Here is an 11,661-nt window from a genome sequence, read left to right as displayed (position 1 = left end):
TTGGGCTAAAATCGGAAAGAGGCTCAAGTCAAAATTGGTAAGATAAGCTTAATGAAAACGGAGTGTTTACCAGCTACGGTATTTCTTGCCCGGAAACACTTCTTGTGAACGCGTTGGATGGATGATGCATATTTATCCTGTACCAACACCTGAAACAACGATTAAATGAAATAAGTATTAGCCCCATAGCCGTATTATATATCCATTCACATACTTGTTAAATTTATTTAGTTATTTGAATGATGCTTTTCGGCATACTCAGGAATAATTCTGACCAGCTTTATGGTGGAAGGAAACCGGACAGAGACCAGGAGAAACCCACACAGTTGCTAAAGTTAATACTACAATCAATGTATGTAAATCAATGTATGTTTACTTAAACGTCAATAGATTATATGAAATTAATGTGAAAAACTTCGCGTAATTGATCTCTTTATGGGTTGTAATGTACAGAATTTCCGAACACTACAATAAGCTTGATTGAGTAATGTGTCAGATCGCGTAGTTACTAAAGTTGTGAAATACATCGTCGTGTAAATCTTGAAAAAAAATCATCAATCATCACTAATAATTTGACCCAAGTTATTGTATGACGTCTTGATTCACCTGAAAAATGCATATGGCGTCAACAATAATACAAAAATGGGAAGCTCTTGCAGCAATCTGCGGGTGGTGGTGGGTTTCTCTCGGGCTCTCTTTTGTTTACTTCCGCCATAACGCTGGCGTCGTATAAGTGAAATATTCTTGAGTACGGCGTAAAACACCAATCAAATACATAAATTAATTAAAAGTGACAAGATTATGGCTTAATTATACTGAACGTTAGAAAATGTTAAATAATGAATTTGTACGGTATCTTTATAGTTACTGCTTTAAACAATGTCTCCTGAACAGTTTTGTGTATAAAGACGAAATTGATCGCTCGGCTAACAAAGAAACGTGTATAAGAAAGTACATTTCTTACCAAATCGTACTTGACGTTTTGTGTTAGGTGGGCACTGACTACACTTGGGAAGGTGACCTGTAAAGACAGGAGAAATTTATTTATTTGATTTGATTTGATATGTGTTTTACGCCATATACAAGAATATTTCACTTATACGACGGCTGACGGGATCATGGTGGCAGGAAACCGGGCAGACCCCAGGGATGGCAGAAGAAATGATCTTCAACTTATGAAGGTCAGAATAATTTAAATAAATCGGTTGGCTTTGTTTTACAGTATAAAATACTCTTTTCAGCTGAAAAATATCATGTAACTCTCACCAGTACTATTTTTTTTTTCAAATTGAAAACTCGATTCGAACACAAGCGAATATACATCAAAGATACCGCCAAATACTAATATATAGGTGGCAACTGAACCCAAATTTGCTTCATGACAAACAAACTCCCCTGCGACATGGATGTTACAGTCTGCGATAGTTGTTCAACACACCGATGTTCACTGTTAATGTCGTGTACACAACACCCAGCCACTGTGAGGTTCTTCAGGTCAACACTCCTCATATTTGAAGGTCAGAGAATCTCGGCGGCACGAATGGCAATCGGGAGCTCGGCAAACTATGTGACTCTTCATGAAAGTACGTGATTTCTCGGTTATGTACGTGACTTGCTGTGTATGTCACAGTTCGACCGCGTTACTACAGAATACGATGGGGTCGACCACGAATTGTTTTAAAACAGTATAACAGAAAATGTTTTTTTTATTTCACAGCTGGTGATCATTTCAGACAACACAGTTGAGAAGAGGGTCGCCAGCTTGTGTACGTTAATGAAGAGTGTTTGTCAACAAAGCTGATATTTTCAAAATGGTGCGACAAGGTAAGTTGAAGTAAAGCCTATCGCACTGACCATTTCATCGGGTAGATATTTGTATTTAACCCTTTCTAAAGATTTATTAACAAAAAATATCACAAGGTATGATTTTGAGAATGTCAGAGGGTAGGAAATATACGCTTCTTTAGAATTATACGCGATTTTTTGCAGATAAAGTTAAATAGTTATGGAATGGTAGTATTTAACCAAAGAAAATACTCCTTCTACTTCGCATATCTTTGCACTGATTTAATGCAGTATATAAGTTTCATTGTATACCTTTTTTCGTTCTTCTTTTTTGCTCTCTTTAATAATACGCAAGAGAGCTCATCAACATAAAGGGATAAAAATAGCAAGGTCAAAGGAGTAGTAGAGGCTGTACGTGTTGTATACGATATTATGATATTATTGTTGCGATTAATATTTATTGGAGGTATATTTTTTTTATTATTTCACCTGGATGTGTACAAATTTACGCTTGGGAGTCAACCTAATGGAAAATAGATGCATTAGCTTACTGGAAATGGATCACAGGCTTAGAGCACCCATCTGAGGTCAATGAAAAAAAAACGGCCCACGCCTTTAGTTTGTTGAACAGGGACAAATTCAACAAATCGTTTTTTTTTAAATATTTGATTAGTATTTAACAGCCTAATTTACCAGTGATATACAAAAACGCACATCAAGGAAGACCAAACTAAAGTTAAAACAGGAGATCACTAGTCCCGACGCGTCTCTGTTATTGTTTAAACCAATTCCAGTAGACGGTGAAGTGTCCTACCATACATCAATGTCATCTGTAACGCCATTTGATTTGGAAAGTTACTTGCCATGATGAGCAATCGGGTACCTTGGTACCGTGCAGTGTGAATTCGGGTCCGAGCAAGACTGAACATTGCTCACTTGCAATATTTAATTTTATACGTGAAGACGTGTTGTTTTTTTTTTTTTGTCATTAGGGCCTTAAAACATTATAAGGTCAGGGAATTCATCGTGTTGAATGAGATTGTCTCGTTGAGTACACGAACAGCTGCGATCAAAGCTCAACTGAGGTACATATTTTGATTATAGTCAACCTACAAATTAACGTAGTATACGATTCGGATGCTGATTTTTTATTCATTCGCCTGGAACATTTCTTGCGTCTTTCCAAAACTAGTGAAAACTGTTGTCTGCTTCACTTTGCATCAATCCGCCTTAATTTCGTACTTCATATACTTTCTTTATTCTCTGGTGGTTTGTGTTGAACGTTGTTTCTAGAACTGGCCTTGCGATTATTGACCTGAGGCCTATTGCACAACGCGATCGTAGCTTAAGTTGACTGTAACTACCATGGCAACAAATGTTTTTAACGGTATGTGTCGCCATGACAGTTACAAACAACTTAGACTACGATGGCTTTGTGCAAGCAGCCCTTGGAAAGTGCATTTTGGTTGACGGTTGATATACCAATATCTGTTTTGACGCCTAGATTATATACTTATATGCTAATGTTTACAGCCTATGTCCTGGGATGCTTGCTGGTCATATTCTCCATAACATGGGGTTCCGCTGTGGAGGATGAGTTGGAGAAATTCATGAGAGGAGCTTTAGATTCCATCGCAAAACAGACCGATCCGAAAGCAGACGAAGGCAACAAGATGGATTACGACACAAACCAAGCAAAGGACAATTCCTCACAGGAAGTGAAGACTGAGGTAGAAAACACTAGCAATTTTACGGACGGTATCAGCGAGGACGATAATACAACAAGCAACGTTGCCAGGGGAGAACCCGCTTTTGGAGAAGGGATAGGATCCGGCTTTCACCGTCACATTCCACGGGGTCATAATGGCGGAACGTTCGGTCAAGATCACGGCATTCAAGGTCAAAACGGTTACCGAGGACAAAGGGTCATCGGGAGTCACGTGGACACACGGATTCAAGGCCAGTATCCTAATTTCGGAAGCCCGGAGGTCTATGGTGAACATATTGGAGGGCAGGGTGTCCGACGCAACATCAACCAGCCACAGGTACCGGACGGTCGCATGGGACTTCCCAGGCCTGATGGCTGCTTATGTAACGGTCCTATACTTAACCCTTGCTGCTTCGAGCTGCCCAAAGGCGTAATTCGCGGTCAAAGGGATTTTATTCCAGGTGGGCAGCTTCCTCAAGGTCAGTTTCAGCAAGGTCAACGTCCTCAAAGTCATCATCACCATCCCGAGCGCCAGTCTGGTCTTAAACTTCCAAATGGTCAGGAACCTAATGGTCACATTATGCCACCCCAGACCCCAATAGGGCTGGAGTATAGAGGCGACTTTACGTGTCCCGTCATGAACGGAAACTTCCCGCACCCTACAGACTGTGGTCGCTTCCTCCAGTGCGCCCACTCAGTACCTTACGACTCGCCTTGCCCCAAAGGATTGCTGTACGACAGCACCACAGGGATGTGTAACTGGCCAGACTTGGTTCACTGTAACACCCTTACCAAGACAGAGTTTGTCAACCAGAGTAAGTGTCGTTTCGTTTCGTTTTTTCTACCATCTTTGATTGTGAACCTAGCATTAATCTGCATGTATTTACGTTTTGGTTCCTATTGCATTTTGTGAAACCATTTCGACCGTTTCTGAAATTTCCAAAGCTTGTAATGAAATATTCCTCCAGTATCTGTTATACGAAATCTAGCTCTCGGTAATTTCTAGTGCGTTTTGCTTTCTATAGCACATGTGATTCCATTTCACCCATTTCTAAGAAATCCAAATCATGCAATGAAATGCTAAAGTTGTATATTTTTGGCACGCATGGGGAGTGTTGAATTAATTAAAAATTGACTTATCCTAGGTTGAATTATCTTATTTACGTTCGACCGTGGCCTAGTGTCATAGCATGCTAGCGCAGTACAAGGGCCCAAGAATCTCTCACCAATGTCTCTCACCTGAGTTCAAGTCCAGCTCATGCTGGCTTCCACTATGATCATAAGTGGTAAGGTCTGCTAGTAAGGTGCGGATGTTCGTGGCTTTCCCCTGGGCTATGTCCGGTTTCAAACCAGAATGTTGGCCGCCGTCGTATATAAGTGAAATATTCGTGAGCACCGCTTAACACACCAAATAAATAAATAAAGAAGTCGTTGTTGTCCACAAAACCTGAATTAAAGTTTCTGCGATAAACACGTTTTTTAACAAACCATACAGAAACTAGCCACAGCTTTAAGATTTCCCACACACAATGATTTCAAACTTGTTTAAATGTTTTCCTGTTTTCAGTATACAACTCAACATTGTTGATCCCGGCCGCCTGGGAAGTATCGTGGGCCAAATGCCGCTCGCTAGAGGTCGCTGTCAACGCCGTCTTTATCTCTGTTGCCCAAGCCGTTCTTGGCAAACCCTGTCCAAATTCGGAGTGCCAGTTCCCGTACATCATAGTCAATTGCCTCAAATAATTGGTAAGTCGAATAAAGTCTCTTAAACATGCTACCATCTGCCCATAACAGCTCTAACAAATGTTTATGCATCTTGGGGGAGAAGTCTAACAGTCTGTGTTTGCCTTATGTGATCTGACCCCAATGGGCATGGTGAGAAATTTGCTTTTCTGAGAGGGCCACAGAAAGAAATGGAACTATTTTGCTGTAAAGCGTTCTTTACCATTTTATGTATACATTGTAATTTCCATTGCGCAGACAAAACCAGTTATATGATATTATGAAAATATGATATTCATTAAATATGATGAAAATATTGTATATGCTTGGTGAATTTACCACATATCAGCGCCATCTTTAGTCGCAAAGTGTACCGCAACAAAATAAATAGATGATATTTTTATTTGCAGATGAGTGCCTGGAGTAAAAAGTGCGGGATGATCAGTATTAATTTAGTTAAAGTCTGTCCAAGAAGATTATAGAAACCAGGATGAAGCAGCTAAAGTGGACACTACAAGACATTTCAGTAACTCCGTGAAACTACTTTCTATTACGAGTTTCTTCGGAAAACATGTAAGAGTCATAAACTCGTCAGATGGAAAGGTTGTATCCCGCTCTGCATGACCACCATAAAGTTAAACATCTTTAAGTTAAAACATCACAACCCAGCACGACCTTGTGTGTGAAACGATTGTTTTTAAATCTTAGACCTGTCAAAACCACATAAATAAGTCGTTCACAATTCTAGTTCTCGTAATGAAGTTTTGAAGGTTGACTCGAGTCAAAAATTAAAAACTTCGGGTGTTTATCGAAACGCTTCGTGAAAATTTCGAAATCCATAGGAATGGAACTGCAATCACAAATTGGTATCTTCTATTGTCTTTTGTTCAACTGGTGTGTTCGGCGTAAAGTCTGCCTTGCGTGGTTCTGAACCCGACTTTGTGACGTCCCACTGTACAAAGAAATATCATTCTTTCGAACTCCTGTTCCTATATTAGTAAACCTTCCGTCGACCATAAAAGGATTGTATGCTTCCCGTCGTCTAGATGTACAGTTGGTACCAAAGTCTGCATAGCTAGTAAATATAAGAGACAACATGAAAAGTAAAACGAGAGCAGCGACGACGGTGTGATAGTTGGAAAATCGCTACACATATTATCAGTTTTTGTCAATATAAAAATGCGTTAAACTGGCCTAAATCACTTTTCTCTCACAAAGACAGAACCACACAACATTGACTTAACAGGGGCAAACCATTATGACTGTTTCGTAAGGTAGGTATGCCCAAGTCTGCAGGATCTAAACCCTTACACAAATGTTCAGTGAAAAACCAATAAAGGACGTCCCGTCCAATGTTACTCGTTACTGTGTGACTTATTTGTACTCTATATACCACATATTTTTTCCAATATGAAGACGTCGCTGGCCAAACGCTGTCATTCATTGATGAGATTGTGTCTTCGGATCAAATTTCAGCTGGTTTGGCAGCGGCCTTCCATCAGGAGATTTGTCAGGTACAAAGGCAAGGGGTGGAGGTTGGTAAGGGGGTGGTGGTGGGGTAGTAGGGGTGTATGTTTCATTATCTCCACCCATTAACCGGACCGTCGTGAAATATTTTTAACTATATCATAGAACACTATAAGAAACGACAAGTCGACAGTGGCTGTAGTTGTTTAAACCTGGGTGGTACTACGCAAGGACCATACGACGCAGATATGATTTATCTTAAGGTTGTACTATACTAGGATCATACGACACAAATGTGATTTATTTGAAAGTTGTACTATACAAGGACCACACAATGTAGATGTGAATTATCTGAAGGTAAACTGGGTGGTACTATACAAGGACCACACGATGTAAATGTGAATTATCTGAAGGTAAACTGGGTGGTAATATACAAGGACCACACGATGTAGACGTGAATTATCTGAAGGTAAACTGGGTGGTACTATACAAGGACCACACGATGTAGATGTGAATTATCTGAAGGTAAACTGGGTGGTACTATACAAGGACCACACAATGTAGATGTGAATTATCTGAAGGTAAACTGGGTGGTGCTATCCAAGGACCACACGATGTAGACGTGAATTATCTGAAGGTAAACTGGGTGGTAATATACAAGGACCACACGATGTAAATGTGAATTATCTGAAGGTAAACTGGGTGGTAATATACAAGGACCACACGATGTAGACGTGAATTATCTGAAGGTAAACTGGGTGGTACTATACAAGGACCACACGATGTAGATGTGAATTATCTGAAGGTAAACTGGGTGGTACTATACAAGGACCACACAATGTAGATGTGAATTATCTGAAGGTAAACTGGGTGGTGCTATACAAGGACCACACGATGTAGACGTGAATTATCTGAAGGTAAACTGGGTGGTACTATACAAGGACCACGCGATGTAAATGTGAATTATCTGAAGGTAAACTGGGTAGTAATATACAAGGACCACACGATGTAGACGTGAATTATCTGAAGGTAAACTGGGTGGTACTATACAAGGACCACACGATGTAGATGTGAATTATCTGAAGGTAAACTGGGTGGTACTATACGAGGACCATACGATGCAGATGTGATTTATCTGAAGGTTGCTTAACGTCATACTCGATACTTTTTCATTTAAAGGGATACAGAATCGCCGCTGATTGGCTGATAATGGTTTCGCGGTTTCCTGGCTTCAACCCTAAAGCATTGGTCACGCATGAATAAATCTGTCATACCTGTAATTCAGTTTAGGCTTGGCATAACCTGGACATCTTTCCCAGTCGTCAATCGGATTCTATATCCCTTTAAACGACGTGGAGGAAAGGCGAAGTAAACCTTCCACCTTTGACGAGAAGCTTGCAAATTCTCTGTCTTATGACAAGTGTTCTCCCGGTGAACTTCATGTAAGACCACACTGGAGAGCACCTTTAACTACTTATTTTCAACAAGGCTCCGAGAACAATGAAAAGACAAGAATCTAGATAATGCCCTGTCCCCAAATGGAAGTTTTGCTGAGAGACCATTTTTAACCTATGGTCACACCATGCAATGTCGCCATTTTGAAGAAAAATAATCAACTCGAAAAACTGAAAATAGAGATATATATTTCATACTGTTTATGAAAATAAAAGGCCTACATTTGTAAACGTTATAGCAGCTCTTAAAAGTTACTGTATCCATATATACACAAATCAAATACGTACATAGCAAAGATATGACTGTGTTTCATAATATACATGAATTTGAATTTTTTTCGCACAATGTGTGCTATTATATAAACAGAGACTGTTTCGTCAAGGAGGTGAGAAAACAATAAACAACGACGACAAAATCGTGGCGTAAAATTGTAACACCTAGGCTACAACAAAGTCAATAACACGTGGAGGAATATCTTTCTTAGTGGTTGCTAACCCTTCGTTAGTCCAACAACTGTACAGTGACCTGTTCCTTGACGCCATCTGCAAAATGTTCAATCAAGAACTTATATTTTACAATACCTACGTTAAATTAAACAACATCTGCCAAAGCATACCGCGGTCTAAACTAAAGAAACATACGGAATTTATGAATCCTCAAAAGTGTACCACTGTTAGTATGAACTATGGCATTAACAAAAACATTTAACACATCTATCAGTGTTCAACATTTCCAGGGCAGTACTTTGCTCCTGTTTTCTACACCAACTCAATCATCTTTGTCATCTATTCATTATTTTCAATGTCAAAAATTTAAACAACTAACACAAAATTCGGACTTGAGGACTACGGTGAACATTACTTAACTTCTGCTAAAGTACAAAGCCAAAGGAATGAACAAAGCATAAATGTGTGGCTATATTTTCAAGTAGTCGAGAAGACAGGTAATATATGGTAAATATAAAACAGAACACTACAGCCTACAGAGTAAAACTAGATCAACGACGACGGTGTGATAGTTGGCAAATGGTCACATGTTACCGGTGAAGTACGACCTCCTGTCATTTTAGCTCAATTATAGGGTTTATTCTCATGGTTCACGTAAATTCGTAAAAACAACAATTTACAAGCCTCCTAGCTCCTTGGCTTAAGAAGAATTAGGTACTTTAGTAGACCTCGCCAGTCTAGAATTACACTATATGCTCAAAGATGATTGAGATCACTACAAGACCAGCAAAAAGTAATAAGGCTTATTGGTCCTGAAGTCCTGTAACTACAAAGATTCGGCAAACCAAGTACAAACCATTCTTAATTGAGCATCTACACCAGACATCTAAAATCTTCATCAACCCAGTCTGCGATTCCATAAAAAAAGCAACTGTTATCTTAATTTAAATGCCATTTTAAATGCATTCATCAAAAATTACACCTTAATTTTTCGCCTACAATACTATCACGGCAAAAACGATAACTGTTTCACATATCTTCGTCCAAATTTTGACAGAAATTCATACATATTACACACTTAACAGGCAAGACATGTATATCTAAAAATTACTTACATTACCACACAATAAATGATAATGCACCGCACCAAAATACTACACTGGGTGAGTTACGGGTGATAAGGGTAAATTGCAGTCTAAAGCAACAGAGAATGGCAAAGAGCGAACCTAAGATGAGAAGATGTTAGGAAAAGCCCGCAATATACTGGCATTTACCGTCCGTATTACCAATGATAATGATTTGTGACGTATATTCCTCAAGCCTAATGATGATTGGTTCTGTGATTCCACGTGAATGATGCAATGTGATTTAAATATAGATATGCTTAAGTGCATTAAAACGAAACGTTACAACAATTCTAGTGTATCGAGACCAGCTCAAAATATACCACATTAAATACGAACAAAAACGCATGAAAACGCCAAAAAGGAAAAAAAGGTAAACATCATTAAGTGAGGATACTACTGACATCCACCTAAGGCCTAATATTTCTGTTTTTCGTTCAAAGGCTGCACAAATACTTTAACCATGTTAGAGTTTAACATGGTTTGTTAACTTTATTTGTTTATTTGCTTGTTGTTTAACATCACATATTCACTGATATGATGGCGGTCAGCTTATGGCTGGTCACCAAAGTGCCTGAAGTAAGCCACCAACCTTTGGACAGTCACTAATGCACTTCACACACGACTTGCAGATTGTCACTGCAGGTAAATAAAGCAGCTTTAGTCAGGAATTCTATCTCAAAGGATATCATTTGAGATGAGGGCTTCTGAGTGTACTTCATGAATATATATCCATAGGTAACGCTGAAGTCCATATCTCTTTAACTCTCTTTTACCATATACATGCATGTCAACCATCATACAGGGTACAGAAAACTTAGAAATATGCATCTATCAAGAGAAGAAAACATCTAAAATTTTAAATACATGTATGCTAGGCATGAATTACTTTAAATGTACCCATCACAGGAATTTCAGATGTAACAGTTACAGAAATCTTCATTTGTTACAAGTACAAAAAGCTTTAAATGTAACAGGTACAAAAAACCTTAAATGTAACAGGTACAATAAGCTTTAAATGTAACAGGAACAATAAGCTTTAAATGTAACAGGAACAAAAAAACCTTAAATGTAACAAGTACAAAAAAACTTTAAAAGTACAACATAGAGAAGACTCTGGTGATTCAAATTAATCGAATCTTGAGGTACATGTACTTATCTTAGCAGAAAGGTTAAAACCAAGGCATGACTCAGCCAATAATCCAAGGTTTCACAAAATATTCCTATATCAAAGTTTTATTCGGGTTAATGTAAGAAAGCTCTAGTCAGCATTAAAGATTTCAAGAAAGGCTGATCCAAAATAAACTTTTTCAAACATGTGATTGAGTTTACACTGATACAGCAACACTGAGTGTGTTTCTTCAAATATCCCTATGTTAATACAATAGAAACTGAACAAAAATAGGTTTGTGTAATGGTATATATCACAACATCTCCTGCCGTTCCAGCATGCTTGCCATAACAGTTAAAAGTGTTTGAAGTCAATATCGTTGCCTATTCGTAAGACAAATATCTTAACCAGACTCCATATCACAGCATTTGTATACCTAAAAATTATTTTTGCATAAATGATGTGTTTAATTTTCCATCTCCCCACCCCCTCGCATAAAAAAAACAACAGAAACAAAACCATATTGCCTTTAAAACACTTTGCTGCAATGTCACTTTAAGTGTTTACAGGAACTGGGAGTCAGACATAGCATTAAAACGTATTACTCAGGCTTTGGAGTCCACAAACTCTGTTCAGGAAATTGACCACTTACATGACAGATACATACTCTTACATTTTTTTTTTAATCTGTCAAACCAAGATCTCAGCTCACTCATCTATATGCCATTTGCTAAACATGTCAACAATTATACACTATGTTGCCCACATCCGTATGGTACGAGTTGACCTCAGAATATCTATATGATCTAGATACTCTCTTGAAGCTCTCTTAAAAGTAAGAAC

The sequence above is a fragment of the Liolophura sinensis genome, chromosome 9 (genome assembly GCF_032854445.1).
Source record: "Liolophura sinensis isolate JHLJ2023 chromosome 9, CUHK_Ljap_v2, whole genome shotgun sequence".
Classification (NCBI taxonomy): Eukaryota; Metazoa; Mollusca; class Polyplacophora; order Chitonida; family Chitonidae; genus Liolophura; species Liolophura sinensis.
Note: the sequence above shows the minus strand (reverse complement) of the source record.